This window comes from Hypanus sabinus, chromosome 7 (genome assembly GCF_030144855.1).
Source record: "Hypanus sabinus isolate sHypSab1 chromosome 7, sHypSab1.hap1, whole genome shotgun sequence".
Classification (NCBI taxonomy): domain Eukaryota; kingdom Metazoa; phylum Chordata; class Chondrichthyes; order Myliobatiformes; family Dasyatidae; genus Hypanus; species Hypanus sabinus.
Genome location: NC_082712.1, coordinates 141903180 through 141919973, shown reverse-complemented (window position 1 = coordinate 141919973; position 16794 = coordinate 141903180). Strand labels below are relative to the sequence as shown.

At 40.6% G+C, this 16794-nt stretch overlaps 1 protein-coding gene across 4 annotated transcripts in view; it reads left to right on the top strand.

Moving 5' to 3' along the window:
* The window catches only part of LOC132397270 (uncharacterized), a 255037-nt gene that overhangs the window by 154834 nt on the left and 83409 nt on the right, over nt 1-16794 (top strand). For 2 of the 4 annotated variants that reach the window (XM_059975797.1, XM_059975798.1), the window contains exon 2: nt 3985-4305. The exons of the other annotated variants lie outside the window; for them this stretch is intronic. The gene's annotated coding sequence lies outside the window, so the exon portion shown is untranslated. The remainder of the gene's footprint in view (nt 1-3984; nt 4306-16794) is intronic. 4 annotated transcript variants of the gene reach the window in all.

Below are 16794 nucleotides of genomic sequence, written 5' to 3'. Positions count from 1 at the left end.
CCCAGTCCTGTGAACAACTCCAGGTACTCCTCTTGCCACTGGATATTGTTTAGTGAACCCAACCTTGCAATGAGGTTCAGTTTGTTGATGGCATGTCTTCCCAGTAGTTGTGAAAAGAGCTTCTCAATCATCTTTTAACGGTTTCTCATTCTTACAGATGAAAGTAGTAAACATTCCTTTCACACTGACCTTATACTTCCCTGGCTCCATGAGCACTTGCTTTGTTGGGCTTAATGTAATGCCTGTTTCTTCACCAGTTTTATGAACAGACATTCAGTGACGACTGTGACATCTGTCCCAGAGTCCATTTTGAATATCACTGCCTCATTTTTCAACTGAACCATAGTACACCTGCCTTGTCTATTTGAATCTAGAGCCCCAAGGAAAGCTCTCTCTCCAGCTGAATCATGGTTTTCTTTGACCTCCTGAAGAACTTCTTGAGTGACACTGGCTTTTATTATGGCCAACTCTATTACACTGGTAGCATTTCACTTCTTTTGCTGGGCAGAGTTCTTTGACATGGAGTGGAGACTTGCTGCATGTCCTGCAGTTGGACGTGTTACCTGCTCTTTGTTTCACTTCTCTGTTTTGTTTGAGCTGAGCTCTACCTCTTTCTGTAGTCTTTCTGACTGCACCTTGTTGGTGCCTTTCTTTTTGTACAGTTTCTTGCATTACCTTAGCGTCGTTTTCTTGTCTGAGTTCTGCCTGCTGTTCTCGAACATTCTCACTCCGCCTGACCATAGTTACAGCTTTCTTTAGCATGAGACTTGCCTGGAACTGAAATCTCTCTGACAATCTGGTGTCTAGTAGCCGGACAACAATCCTGTCTCTAACGAGCGCATCTCTCAGATTTCCATATGCACAGTTGTCTGACGGGGAATACAATGCTGTGATGAAGTCATTTATACTTCCATTGGGCTCTTGTTTTCTGGAGTTGAATTTTTTTTCTCACACATATCACATTTCACTTTCCTGTGAAATATTCTTTGAATCTGTCCTGAACTGTTTTGTACTCCTTTTTCTGAATATCTATCAGTCCTACTCCATCCATGATGTTGTCTGCTTTGTCACCCCTTGCAGTATATCAGTGTGCTTACGTAATGCTCCTCTGAAGCCTAAGTCAGATTGCTTGCAACCCTAAATATTTTAGATCCCCTGGTTTAGAGAAATCGAATGTCTCAGGGGCCTTTATTAGGTAAGTAGATGCAGGTACTGGAGGTATTTGCTCAATTTTCCTGTTTGTTTGTTTATTAATTATTTTATTTATTTGGACTACAAAAGTCTTTTTTCTCCCTGAGAGTTTGACTGACTTCTCTGTTGTGGGCTAGTGGCCCACAGATTACAATGTATCTACTTTTTTGTGCAGCTTGAAGGCGTCGTTGAGCAACCTTGGCTAGTTCCAGCTCATGCTCTGCATACATTTAGCAAATGGAATCATTAGTTTAGGTTGATAAGACTCTGGATATTTTTCATAGATATATGGGAACAAAAACAATCTTGCTGTAAATTCTTTCTTGTTGGAGATCTCACTGGACAATCAACCACTTCTGACATCGTGTTGCGTTTGGTATTGTGGGATGGTGCAGAGCACACCAAGACAGCTGCCTTGCAGGATATTCCACTGAACTTTATTGACAATCCTGCTTATACAGCATGTGAACCCCTCCCATATGGGAGTGACATAGAAATAACACTATTAACTACCACTACGCTCCTCAAGTACCTCATTTGTTTCTTCCTGCCTATACCTACCATTCACCTCTTTCTTTTTCCTAACCAAGGCCTCAATATCTCTTGAAACCCAAGGCTCCCTAAACCTGTTACCCTTGCGTTTATTCTGACAGGAATTACAAAATCTGTACTCTCAAAATTTCACTTTTGAAGACCTCCTACTTACCAAGTACAGCTTTGGCAGGAACCAACCTGTCCCAATCCACATGTGGCAGATCCTTTCCGATACCACCAAAATTAGCCTTTCTCCAACTAAGAACCTCAACCCGAGGACCAGATCTGCCCTTCTCCATAATTATCTTGAAATTATTGGCATTATGATCACTAGATGCAAAGTGTTCCCTTACACAAACTTCTGTCACCTGCGCTGTCTCGTTCAGTAATAGTAGATCTAGTGTCACACTCTCTGTAGTTAGGACCTCATTGTATTGATTAAGGAAACTTTCCTGAAAACATTTGACAAACTCTATCCTTTTACAGTATGGGAGTCCCAGTTAACATGTGGGAAGTTAAAATTGTCTATTATCACAACCTTATGTTCTTGCAACAGTCTATGATCTCTCTACAAATTTACACTACTAAATCTTCCAGGATGTTGGGTGGACTGTAATATAATTCCATTAATGTGGTCATCCCTTTTTGATTCCTCAGTTCCACTCATATAACCTCAATAGACAAGCTCTCCAGTCTGCCCTGTCTGAGCACTGCCATGACATTTTCCCTGACTAGCAATGCCACTCCTCATCTTTTAATCCCTCCCGCTCTATCATGTCTACAACAATGGAACCCTGGAACAATGAGCTACCAGTGCTGCCCCTCCTGCAACCAAGTCTCACTAATGGCTACAATGTCATAATTCCATACGCTGATCCATGACCTAAGCGCATCTGCCTTTCTAACAATACCGTTTGCAATGAACTCGGATCATTAGCCCCACCATGTTCAACCTTTCTATTCCTGACTTTGTATGCAGGCTTAACAAAATCCGAACCCACAACCTCTCCACTATCCGCTCTGGTGCTCTGGTTCCCATCCCCCTGCAGCTCTAGTTTGACACTCACCCTGCCCGTGCAGCACTGGCAGACCTTCCCACAAGTATATTAGTCCTGCTTCAGTTCAGGTGCAAGCCATCCATTCTGTACAGGTCCTACCTTCCCTGGAAGAGAGCCCAATGATCCAAAAGTCTGGAACCCTCCCTCCTGCACCATCTCCTTAGCCGTGTGTTAAACTGTATGATCTTCCTATTTCCGGCCTCGCTAGCACATGCCATAGGTAGCAATCTTGAAATCACAACGCTGGATGTCCTTGCTGTCTTTTAATTTAGCCCCTGAATTCCTGAACTCACTTTTTTAAAGCAAATATTATTCATGGCTGTGTTGGAACTTGGAAGATCAGAGATTTGTGCCCGGTCTATGCAGCACCCTTTGGTAATGAACAAGAAGCATAAAAGTAAAGACTGTTGTATATATTAAGGTTCTTAATGTGCAAAGTTGTTCCAATGTAAGTTTTTCTGCTGGCAACAAGCTGATTTGCAGCACTTTAAACATGTAAGTGTGTGAAACTGCTGAAAGCTTGCCTAAGATATTCATGTGCAGTTTAATTGTCTTGCAAACTGCTTCAGTGAGGCAACATCAATCCAGTGGCAAGTTCTGACTGGGATTCATCATAAGTAAATTGTAAGCTCATCTCAGTCACCATTCTATGTTCAGTTCCCATAATCTATGAATGTTGTAGAAAGCATTCACTTGCTGAGGTAACTTGCTTAGAATAAAATGCTTTATTGACCTCCTGGGGTGAGGTTTCAGACAAGCGCCATCTGTTTCTGATGTTTGACCTCTTCAACAGCTGGCATTAAACTTTTAAAATTTCCACTTTGCAATTCTGCTTTAATGATGGGTATGCTAACTTGGTACTATTCTTTTCATCCACCTGAATTATGTCTGATTGTTATTAAACTGAGTTCATTTCATGAAATTGCATGGCATGTGAACAGTAAGGTCCAACCCTATCGGCAGTGTAATGGCTGTAAAAGGTGAATATAGCTCTTCAGCCAGAGCAATTGCAGGCAACAAATTAACATAGGATAGTACAGAATTGGAGAAAGAACCTCATTAGCTTGTCAACTTCATTGTTTTCATTGATACGCTTCCTCCATCCTCACCAAGTTAAGATGACACTAAGCAGCAACTCCTTTGCTTGCATCTTTGGAAAAAGCCTATTTCTATCTTTGATATCTTTTTTTTCCTCTTCGAGGTTGCCTTGAAGACCTGGACCCGGAGTTACACTCTGACTTGAGTTCTCTGCGGGAATGGGTCCCGCTCTCAGGGCCTCACAACCGGCTGCTTTTAGATGTGTCAAGGACGCAGGCTGGAAGATGAGCATGCCTTCAGGGTGCCGGAATTTCGTGGCTCTGGAGGTGGGCTGATTCGAGGCCAGTGCTCCTGACAGAGGCTTTATGGGAGAACATAGAACATTGGGAGCCATGTGTTTGAAGACTTATGCCTTTCCGGGGCCGATTCTCTGGGCACAGAACATGGAAAAAGTGACACCACTACCTTTTAACATCATAAATCAGTGAGTTGTTTGTTATGTCTACCCTCTCATGTGAAACAGGAACACCTCTTCTTCACTTATTAGGGAGAGAGAGAGAGCCTGAGATATGTTGAATTACTGGGTGAACGAGTAGTCTTTGGGGCTACACAGAGTAGTCTGTGTCTTTATTGATTGATGCTTTGCTGTAAGCTTGAGTGCTCGGGGGAGGGCACTGATGCTCTGGTGGGAGGGGGGGATCATTGCTTCGCTGCTGCTTGTGGGTGGGAGGGGGGAGCTGGGGGTTTCTTTGGGGGTTCTAATGTTTAACTGTCATTCATTCTTTGGGGCACTGCTTTGTTTTTGTGGATGTTTGCTAAGGTAAAGAGTTTCAGGATGTATATTGTATACATTTCTCTGACATTAAATGTACCTATTGAACCTAATCTTCTTCCACCATCTCCTGAGGTTAGCTGTTGCTCGGAGGCACTGCGATCAGTTATGTAACTTAGTGTCCAATCAATTGTAGAAGCAACACATGCAAGCTGAACCCCACTTTCACCAATGTGTGCACAGACATTCCCCTTTCGAAACCAACTGCTAACCAACTCCACTATTACTACCCTTACTGAGATCTGTTAGCTTAATAAAGTGCAATGAAATTCTAGTACTGCATATTGTCCATATATTGCTGTGCTTATTGAGATGGTAGAGAATTTCTCTGCCCTATTTAAAAGTATGTCAAATTAGCAGCTAACCCCGGAATAAAAAATTATCATGGGATATTTCCTGTCCATTCCGAGTTTCTTTCTTCGGAGCTGATGACTCATTAGAGAAGTTCTTGCTGTCAGAATCCCGCAAAGGGAAAATGATTGACTCACGTGTCTAATGCATATGAATTGCTTGTGATAGCACCCTGTTCATGCCCCACATGATGGCCTTTGTTTTTATTGCAATGAACCACTTGTGTTTCCACACAAACAGTGCAATATTTTCCTTATCTACTGGAATTCTATTACTTTGCAAGACAAACTGAAATGTTTATGTAATACGCAACACGGCTCCTTTCTTTAAGAAAGCTCAACGTATTTCAAAAAGGCTGACTGTGCTTTTAAAGGAAATATAACTTTCCTGAATTGAGTGTTTAAAATACTTCAGATGGAGTCTGACCATAGTTCAATGCAAAAAAAAATCGAGTTTACTTTACAATTCTCCCCACTGATTGTGATGCAGCAAGTTAAACCAGGCACAGATTTCACGTGCAGACTTTCCAAAGGTTTCACTGCCCCTTTGTATTCTATGCAGAGGCCACATGGACAACAGCAATACTGACAGCAGAGTGAAAGATGCAGGGACAGGCTTAAACCCAACCCAGTGCCAGACCAATGGGCTATTGCAGAGAAAACCCAGTTTAAGAAATTGTGTCCACATGGAAGTTCTGTAACATAGTTGATCATGATAGAGTTTCTGCATTGTATGGGATTTATTTTTTTACTTGATTTTAGAATTATACACCTTATCCTTAGAACCTAGCAGACTATGTATTTTTTAACTACCTGATCAATTTCTTTCAAAATATCTATTCAAATCTTTGCATTTCTGGGAATACAAGTTAAATGTACATATCCATCCTTGTGATTTAGCTTCAGCATCTTTTATAAAACTTGCTGCTTTCCATCCAATATGTCTTTTTTAAGGTGTGATAACTTGAATTATCATAAAAACTCCAGGTTTCATTTTGTTTGTGAAAGCCCAATGGTCCTGATAAAGGGTCTTGGCCCAAAACATCGACTGTTGATTCACTTCCATAGATGCTGCCTGACCTGCTGAGTTCCACCAGTATTTTGGGTGTGTTGCTCTGGATTACTAGCATCTGCTGAATTTCTTGTATTCACCTTTTTGATTAAGTTTTGTTGCCGGCTCTGTTTTGTTGTGATTCATGTGCATGGATATCACAATTCCTTCATTTTACCAGGTTCTTCTTTGATAAAAGGAATTTTGGTTCACTTTTCTTAGATCTAAGAAGGATCACACCACACTCACCACATTGAATTTAATCCACTATAGTTTATCCCCCCTGCATGTTGTCTTTATTGCTCTTGCCATCTTTTACTCCCTTTCCATAGCTTATTGAGCCCCTGAACCTAGATTTTATTATTATATTTTTGCAAGGTCACCATGAGGTCTGTAATTGAAATATAAAATCAGAAATGTTGTTTGATATACAGTGGGCCAATCTAACGAGTTTGTGAATAGTTCTTTCTTTGTAAGATAACATAAGTGAACTTGTGATGCACAATATTCCAGCAAATCTCAAGCATAACTCCACTACTAATCTACAACCCCATAATGGTTTGACAAACTATATCTGCAACGTTGTTTTGATCAACATTGTTCTCCATCGTTATCACTTCTTTCCAGTCAGAACTAATGCATTAGGTCTTAATCTCATTGAGAAAATGTGGCACACGTATTAATTGCCATTGAGGGAACATGGTCCCCAGTAACAAATAATCTCTTGGAGAAATTCCAACTGAGTCTGTACTTGCACTATGTATCTATTACTTGACTATTGTAAAATACCTCTATAATACAACAAAATCTGTTTATTGATTTATCTTTCAAACTAACCACTTTTCTAATGATTAAGTAATTGCATAAGAGAAATCTTCTAATGCTCCGTTACAGAAATCTCAGCTATTCCTGAACTCTTATACAATAGGACTGTACAGGAGTACTGAAAGGTATTTTTACAGTAAGGGAAATGGAAAGAAACAGCTTTCAAAAAAAGAAGCCCAATCCATAACTATTGAGAACATTAATTTTCAGAGGTTTTTAAGGATAATATAATTGAATAGCCGCAATAAATGTGGTCACACAGAAGGATGGAATGATATGGGCTGCTTGATTGAAGACCTTGACCTATTGGTCTCATCTTTCAATCAAATAGCTTATCCTCATTCCAGCCCACTGCTCTTGTTCTCCCTGTTTTAATTAAAGTATTTTCTTTTCCAATTTCTGACTGTACCAGACTCTCTGAAAAGAGATCCCTTTTTCAAAACAGAGGCAATAATGTGCTTTGATATTTTTTTTTGTGTTTGACTCATGTTCAATCTATTCAGTAATATTCACATTTTGAAAGAAGAATTTATGGCACAATTATATTGGAGTAGAATTGACTTATATGTTTTATATCTATCAGTTTTGATTATATGATGATTTCTTTTAGAGCAGGCAAACCAATATATCATAAGCTATGTAAACAATAATTGGCAGGGAAAGACCTTCCAGATTATCAAGTTCATCCCACAATACCGGTGCATAACCAGATAAAATCTGGGTCAATTTGGGAAGGTATAATCAGGAAAATTCTTTTCTTAGCCTTCTGCAACCAGTCTGCAATGCTTCTTATATGAGACAATTTCTTCCCCAGTCAGAACCAGAACCACAGCTGCAATGCACGTTCTAAACAAGCCCTTTACTATTTTAACAACACTTCTTTCCTAAGCCTGTAGAAATGTGTCCCAATGTTTTGTTTGCATTGTTAAAGACTTTCTACCCTTTGCTCTACCTTTTGCTGATGAGTATATTCCCAACTTCCTTTGCCCCTTGCCCGAAGGACGATGGGACCTCTTCATTCTAAGTGTAACTTCACCTTTATTGATATTGAACTTACTCCTCATTCTGCTGGTTTATCAACCTCATCCTGCATTGACTACATCCCTAATTCAATAAGTTTTTAAATTATGCTCTGAGTCTAAATCTATTAATTGAGGGCAACATTATCATCACCGATCCTGTAGAAAACTACTACTTAATTTTTGTAGTCCCAGTAGTTACCCTTAACTCTCAAACTCGGCTTTCTGCTTATCTTATTGCCAATTATACTACCTACCTAATGATTCCACATGCAAATACATTACATCTTTTGCAGTACTATTTTGTTTATTCTCGTTGTTATTTCAGAGAATCTAATATAGTTGTCCAAGCATGAATTTCCCCTTTGGAGATCTCTGCTGACTGCTATTTATTATGTTTTTGGTTTCTAGATATTTTCCTATTACATCCTTGAGTAAAAAAAATCATTATCTTTCCCACCATTGTGTAAACTAACTGGTCCATCGTTTCCTGGACTTGTTACTGAGAGAATCATATATACTCCAGTAAGTAATTGTGTTTCTATTTAAGCCTTTTCCAGCACAGATGAATAGGTTTTCAGAACGCACCCAAATTTTTTAACTGTTTGAAATCTCTATTCTATATTGGGCATATTCAATTATATCTCTGGTCTAAAATTTAATCCTAAACTCAGGATTAAATTTTAGTCCTGAGATACAATACAATTTCATTGCTTACTGGTGAATATGTGAGGTTCTGTTAGCTTTCTTTATTGTTTCAGAATTCTGAATATTATTATGTCATTTGGCCACTGCAAAAAGCCCAAGAATCTAGTCATCCAGTTTATTTTAATTAAAATTATCAAATGATGAAAAATTTAGCTGCAATTAATCTTTCGATTAAAGCTGTTAATCTCATTTAATCTTGATCCTAATCACATATTTAATTCACACATTTACTGCATCCATCTCATTCAAGGTTGTTTTATGATTATTCCAAAAAATTGTACGTTAAAACTCATAAGCTGAATCATTTGCTGTCATGTTATCATTTGTATCATCATATTCAAAACCACACATTAGGAAAGTGAAATTGTAAAATTTATACAGGTAAAAGATAAAGAAAAATGCAATATAGCCCTTGAATCTGAAAGGAACCTCATATTAGTTACCTGCTACCCAAAGTTGCTGCTTAGTAATTTATAAGAAGTAATTCCCAAAATACCTAGTTTGCTGTTTTTCTATGAAGTTATTCTTTATATTTGCTAAACTTTCACAGGCACTTTTACTGTTCCATTGATGTGACATTTGGAAAATCTGTGACAAAATACTATGACTGAAATTGTGAATTTGGCAATCAGGATTAACTTGATGCATGCAGTCAGTATCCCTGTGTCATCTTATGGTGGTTGGTTATGTACTGAACTGATTGCATATTAACACATTCATAAGTTCTTTTCCATTTCTGAAGTGGATAGCTGTGTGCATCATGCATTTGACTGAACACTAAGGAGCACAATATCTCTCTGAAAATTGGTCAGAAAATCTCTGGATCAGTTATTAAATTAATGGTATGTTAATTTAATTTAAGGGGATAACTTCAGTTATCCCATCAATGAATTATTCCCACAACTTATGGACTCAATTTCAATGACTCTCTATCTCATGTTCTCGATGTTTTTGCTTATTTATTTACTATTATTGCTATTTCTTCTCTGTACTTGCACAGATATTTTCTTTTGCACAATGGCTGTTTGTCCATTCTGGTGGGGGTATTATATGTATCTTGTGTTTACTGCGTAAGCCCACAAGAAAATGAAACTCAGGATTGCATTTGGTGACATAAATATATATACACTTTGATAATTTATTTCTTTGAATTTTGAACTTTGGGAATGTCTAGCTATCATGTCACCAAACACTAGCCAGAGGTACTGTACCTTTGCATGATCCCTCAAAGACTTGAACGACTACTGCTGTTTCAATGGTGTGCATTTCATGGGAAGGAGATGACAATTATTTGTCATTTTCTCTGTTGGAATTGCAAACCCAACAAAACTGGTAATCAAGTAATGTAATATTAAACAGGTCTCTCAAGGAATAAATTTTCCTCTCCATTGGACCATCTCTGCATTGAAGATGTATTCTGTACATAACTGATCAATTGCAGCAGGCAATTCACTAATGTCATTCACAGCCAAGCAACTCACAAGTAGAAGAATGACACACATTCTAAGATCACAGGCTCAAACATGTTTAGACCACTAATTTAGAGCTTGATCTTCCATGTTGACAACTAGTTCTAATTACAATTGACACAAAATGCTGGAGGAACTCAGCAGGCCAGGCAGCACCTATGGAAAAAGTGAACAGTAGATGTTTCGAGCCAAATGTCAGCTGCTTGCTCTTTTCTGTAGATACAGCCTGTCCTATTGAGTTACTCCAGCACTTTGTGTGTGTTGCTTGGATTTCCAGCATCTGGAGATCTTCTCTTGTTTCTAATTACAATTGATCTTGGTTACTCTTCAAGATTCAGGTTGTTTTCCACTCTTAGAACTGATCAAATCCAATAGGAGTGGCTTGCGTTTTGACTGAGAAGAGCCAACAACTGCAGTAGTATATCTATTTCTAACAGTTTCTGAATTCTGCTATATTATCCTAATAAAATACCTTGTAAGGGAGATTTCTGTTTCTGTCCTTTTATGGCCTGTTGTCTTATAGTTCTAAATTAAGAGCTGGACAAATTTGGTGAATTTCAATGAATTATATTAGACTGTTTTTAACACAGGTAGCATTAAATATTCCTGACAGTGATGTCTGTGAATTAAGTGCAATTAATAGCAAAAACTAGAGACAAAAAGATTGTCTCCTGCTCCCATATTATAAACAATGTAAAAATCCAAATAGGCCAAATCTTGCAACCTTACCTAGCTTCTCCCAATGCTAATCAAGAACCTGTCAAAGGCAGAAGGCCAGTCTCTGTGGCCCAAAGTATCCGGAATTCCAGTAGCAAGGTCTCGGCAGCATCAGGGTCTCTGGTGGTGCAGGCACGATGCCAACCAGCAAAGGCCCTCTCAAGCTTGCCGACTATGAAAGCTATGGGCTCTTCTTAATCTTTTTTAAATGTCCCTTACAGCGAGAGATATTGGGAAACTGTTGAAAATTAAGTCAGAAATACTAAAGCTGTAAATAGTTATAGAGCCATACAGTACAGAAGCAAACCCTATCTTTGTCAAACATCAAGTGCCAATCTACACTAATCCCAGTTACTGGCACTTATCTAACATGGCAGCTCAAGTGCTTATCTTGATATTTGTTTGTTGTGAGGGTCTCCCTCACTGGTAGTGTAATCCAAGCACCAAACACTCTCTGGTTGATAAGAATCTTCTTTATACCCTCTCTTTGGCCCTGGATTTTGTATCCTATGTTTGTGGCTGAGGAGACCAATGTGAGCTTGGTAGTTTCTTTTGCAAAGGTCGCATCCATAAGACTGCAGCATTCCTTTCTATGGTCTGTTTGTCTTCTGCCACTTCCAGGAATTTTTCATCATCTGACTTAGACCATAAGCTCATAGAAGCAGACTTAGGCCATTTGGCCCATTGAGTCTACTCCACCATTCAATCATGGCTGATCCTTTCTTCCCCTCCTCAGCCCCACTCCCCAGCCTTCTCCCCATAACCTTTAATGCCGTGTCCAATCAAGAACCTATCAATTTCTGCCTTAAATACACCCAATGACCTGGCCTCCACAGCTGCCACTGGTAACAAATTCCACAAATACACCACATTCTGGCTAAAAAAATTTCTCCACATCTCTGTTTTAAATGGACGCCCTTCTACCTTGAAGCTGTGCTCTTTTGTCCCAGAATCCCCCACCATGGGAAGCATATTTTCCACATCTACTCTGTCTAGGCCTTTCAACATTTGAAAGGTTTCAATGAGATCCCCCTCATCCTTCTAAATTCCAGTGAGTACAGACCCAAAGCCATTAAAGGTTCCTCGTATGATAACCCTTTCATTCCTAGAATCATCCTTGTGAACCTTCTCTGAACCCCCTCCAATGCCAGCACACCTTTTCTTAGATGAGCAGCCCAAAACTGTCCACAATATTCAAGGTGAAGCCTCATCAGTGCTTTATAAGCCTCTGCATCGCATCCTTGTTCTTGTATTCTAAACTTACTGAAATGAATGCTAACAATACATTTTCCTTCCTCACCATTGACTCTACCTGCAAATTAACCTTTTGGGTGTTCTGCACAAGGACTCCCAAGTCCCTTTGCATCTCAGATTTTTTGATTTTCTCCCCGTTTGTAAAATAGTCTGCACGTTTATTTCTACTACCAAAGTGCATGAGCATGCACTTTCCAACATTGTATTTCATTTGCAACTTTCTTGCCCATTCTTCTAACCTGTCTACGTCCTTCTGCAGTCTAACCTGTTTCCTCAACACTACCTGCCCCACCACCAAATTTCAACACTTAAGGTGATGTTTCAGAGTGCTTCTGCATCTAGTGTGGTGGCTGTAACTTTCTCCCAGGACTCAATGTCCAGTATCTTTATGCCCTGCTTGCAGATATCCTTGTATTGCTGTTGTGGTGGCCAGAGGTTCTCTTGCCTGAAGTCAATTCATCATAGAAGATGTGAAGATGTCTCTGTGACATGGCCATCCTGCATGTGGTGCACGTGGGCCAGTCAGTGCAGCTTATGATACCTGAGCAAAGTGTACATGCTAGGGAGGCCAGCATGAGAGGGAACCTCTGCACTGGTTGTTCTGTCTCTTCATGAGATTTCCAAGATGTGACGAAAGCACCTTAAAAGAAGGTGTTGAGCCTTCTCTCCTGCTCAGTGTATGTTGCCCAGGTCTCACCACCATATGGCAGTGTGATGGTGTCACTCCCATCTTTGTCTAGACTGAAAGTTTGAGTTCTCCTAGACTCAGTGGTGAAGCAGGCAAGAGTTGTTGCAGTCTTTCCAATGCCCTTGTTGATTTCTGCACCCAAGGAGATGATATCATTGATGATGGATCCAGGATTGTGAACTGATCGACAACATCCTGCTTGTAGTTATCAGTCGTCATGTCTGGCGGTGCTTCCATGTCTTGCCCCAAGGTGTTTGTCTTGCTCAGGCTGATGGACTAAATTCCTTGCAAGCCTGGGAAAAGTGATCCATCAAGCTCTGAAGGTGCTGCAGAGTGTGGTTGCGACTGCTGCATTGTTAGTGAACTAGCACGTTTCTGGTCATAGCCTTGTGCACTTTTTACGAAGTTGAAAAGTCTGGCACCTGATCTAGTGTGGAGGTGGATCCTCTCTGTTGCAGTGCCAACTGTGTTGGGAGAAGGGCAAAGAAGATCCTGAAGAGTGCTGGGGTGAGAACAGAGCATTTCTTGATTCAACAAAGAGCTCCTAAGAGCTGCCATTGTACTGTACCATTCCCTTTGTGTTGTTGTGGAATGATTTGATCATACTCTGTAGTCTTGGCAAGCAGTCTACCTTGGAGAGGATCTACAAGAGCCCATTTTTGCTAACCAAGTCAAATGGGGAGATCAATAAATGTAACAGAAAGGGACTTCTTTTGTTCTCTGCATTTCTCCTGAAGTTGGCAAAGGGAGAAAGCCATGCCCACAGTTGACTTTACAGCCGTCACTCTGGGTAGACATGCTCAGCCAACTTCTGTAGGCAGACCGAGAAAACCCAGGAAAAGACTTTGCCGTTGGAAATATCCTAGGGAAATATGCTCGTGTAGTTGGTACAGTTGCTTCTCTCACCTTTGGTTTTGTAGAGGGTAACAACCTTGCTGCCAGCACTGGCAGAGGACTTCATGCAGCGCATGTGGTAGGGTAGTCAGGTTTGGAGGAAGCCTATCATTGCCTGGTGCCTTCCCTGATGCCAAGCTGCCAATGGCTTTGCTGAGCTCTGTATCCAGTCCTTCCATTGTCGGCAGACACTCAGTGGTGCCCAGGGCTGAGGTAGTGACCATGCTCACTCTGGAGTGGAGGTCAGAGTCACGTTCAACCCACCTCTCCATCTGTTTACTCCTGTCTGTGATTACTTCTCCACTGATGGACTTGAGGGAAGCCATCTTGCTCTGAGAGGGGCCAAGGGCTTTCTTACTACCATCGTAGATACCCTGATGTTGTCTCAGTGCTCTGATCTGGATGCCTTCACCAAGCTGCATCCAAGACTTGTTGGCACAACGCCTGGCACTCTGCTGAACTTTACTTCTAGCAGCCTTGGTTTTTATTTAAAAATCAAAACTTAACTAAAACACATAAACATCATTAGTTTATTGCCATATACACCTGGTTGCAATAACATTCATTGCTTCTGGGAAGTTTACAGAGTAAACAGTAAGCATGGTAATGATATATACATTGTAGTATTTATCCATAATGACTTTCCCTCATTTGTATATACAGTACTTTTCGAAATGCAAATAAATTCTGTCAATAAGAAGCTTCTCCAGTAATTTCCCTACCAAAGATGTAAATTTCACTGGCCTATAATTCCCTGTTACCCTTAAACAAAAGAACAATATTGGTTTGTCCCAGTCTTCTGGGACCTTGCTGTTTCCTAGAAAACACAGAAAAATGGGATGTACAGTGTAAGATTGTATCAGATGACACTTGCTAACTTTGCCATTTGAACACCAGTTCATTCTGGTCTTACATGCTTAGATTTAGAATGAATTGGTCAGTTAGCTTTCATCTTGAGACCATAAGAGAAGGGAGCAGAATTAGGCCCTCTGGCCCATCGAGTCTGCTCCACCATTCAATCATGGCTGATCCTTTTTTTCTCTCTCTTCCTCAACCCCAGTTCCCGGCCTTCTCCCCGTAACCTTTGTTGCCATGTCCAATCAAGAACTTATCAAACTCGACCTGGTCTCCACAGCTGCATGTGGCAACAAATACCATAAATTCACCATCCTTTGACTAAAGAAATTTCTTCGCATCTGTCTTGAATGGGTTCCCCTCTATCCTGAGGCTGTGCCCTCTTGTCCTAGACTCTCCCACCATGGGAAACACCCTTACCACATTAACTCTTGTCTAGGCCTTTCAACATTCGAAAGACTTCAATGAGATCTCCCTTCATCCTTCTAAATTCCAGCAAGTACAGACCCAGAGTCATCAAACATTCCTCGTAAGGTAACCCTTTCAATCTTGGAATCATCCTTGTGAACCTCCTCTGGGCTCTCTCCAATGCCAGCACATCTTTCCTAAGATGAGGCGCCCAAAGCTGTTTACAATACTCAAGTTGAGGCCTCACTAGTGCCTTATAAAGCTTCAGCATCACATCCTTTCTTTTGTATTCTAGACCTCTTGAAATGAATGCTAACATTACATTTGCCTTCCTCACCACTGGCTCAACCTGCAAGTTAACCTTCAGGGTGTTCTGCACAAGGACTTCCAAGTCCCTCGGCATCTCAGATTTCTGGAATTTCTTCCCATTTACAAAATAGTCCGCACATTTATTTCTACTACCAAAGTGCATGACCATGCATTTTCCAACATTATATTTCATTTGCCATTTTCTTGTTCATTCTCCAAATCAATCCAAGTCCTTCTGCATCCTACCTGTTTCCTGAACACTACCTGCCCCTCCACCAATGTGGTACCTTGTCAAATGCCTTTTGAAGGTCCAGATATACAACATCCACTGCATCCCCTTTATCTATCCCACGTAATCTCCTCAAAGAATTCCAACATATTTGTTTTTATGGGTAACTGAAGATGGTATGGTGTGTATGTGGCGTCTAGGAAGGGGTAGCACCTCTGGTGGGGGGGGACCTGATGTGCCCTTTTGAGGGCAGCTTATCCACCTTTGGTCCCCACCTAGCGCTCAGCTCTCACGTGTGTCTCCAAGTAGCTGTAGCACGCGCAGTGGCCACATCCCAGTAGACTGACTCAGCAGACGGGCCAAACCGGGTGAGGGTACCCAATGGGTCTTCGACCCTCGGTGAGGTAGAGGATCTGTCTGTCCCACCGTGTGAATTCTGGCCCTGGCAGATTGAGCAGAGGAGACCGATTAATGGTCCAACAGTCAAAAAGGCAGGCCAGCAGGCATTGGTGGAGCACTAAGAGCACGACAAGCAATTTCCAAGAACTATGCTGGAGAAATCATCTCTTTAGTTCAGCACTAGGTTTTATTTTGTTCAGGATCCAGGAAGTTCCATGGACCATAAGACCATGGAACTAAGGGTGTTTACTACAGTGGGAGAGTTTAGGATGAGAGGGCACAGCTTCAGGTTACAAGGACAGCGCTTTAGAGGAATTTCTTTAGCCAGCGGGTGGTGGATCAGTGGAATCTATTGCCACAGATGACTGTAGAGGCCAAGTCTTTGGGTATATTTAAAGTAAAGTTTAGCAGGTTCTTGACTTATAAGGGCGTCAAAGGTGTTTTCTGCATGGAACAACAATTACCTTATATCTGCTTTAGAATTGGCACCAAAAGCTGTAATGCTACGGTAGTAGCAATCATGTACCTAGTAATTGTGAGATAACTGTGGTTTGTTATTTATGTCCAAGCGGCAATCTGTTTATACTCCAGATCTCCAGCTCTGAATTTTTTTTTTCTGTTTGATTTCTATTTGAATAACATCTCTCAGTCCTCCATTGCAAATAGACTGTCCGTACGTCACTATTCACTTCATGCTCATTTTGGGTAGATTAATGGACCTCTAATGATTCTGAATTTCCCCTCTGCTGAAATTGACCAATTTTCTTTGTTGTTGCACAGTTGTATGAGAGTTGCTAAAAAGCTTATTTTGAAATGTTTAGCATCAATTGATACATCAGACCGGACGTACTTCTGTGACACTGGAACTTGATTTGGCAAGAGATACAGCTGTCTTTCCATCCAATGAAGCACCAGAAAGGTGTTAGAAAGGCAATCCCATTATAAGTTCCATTTACAAGTATTTTT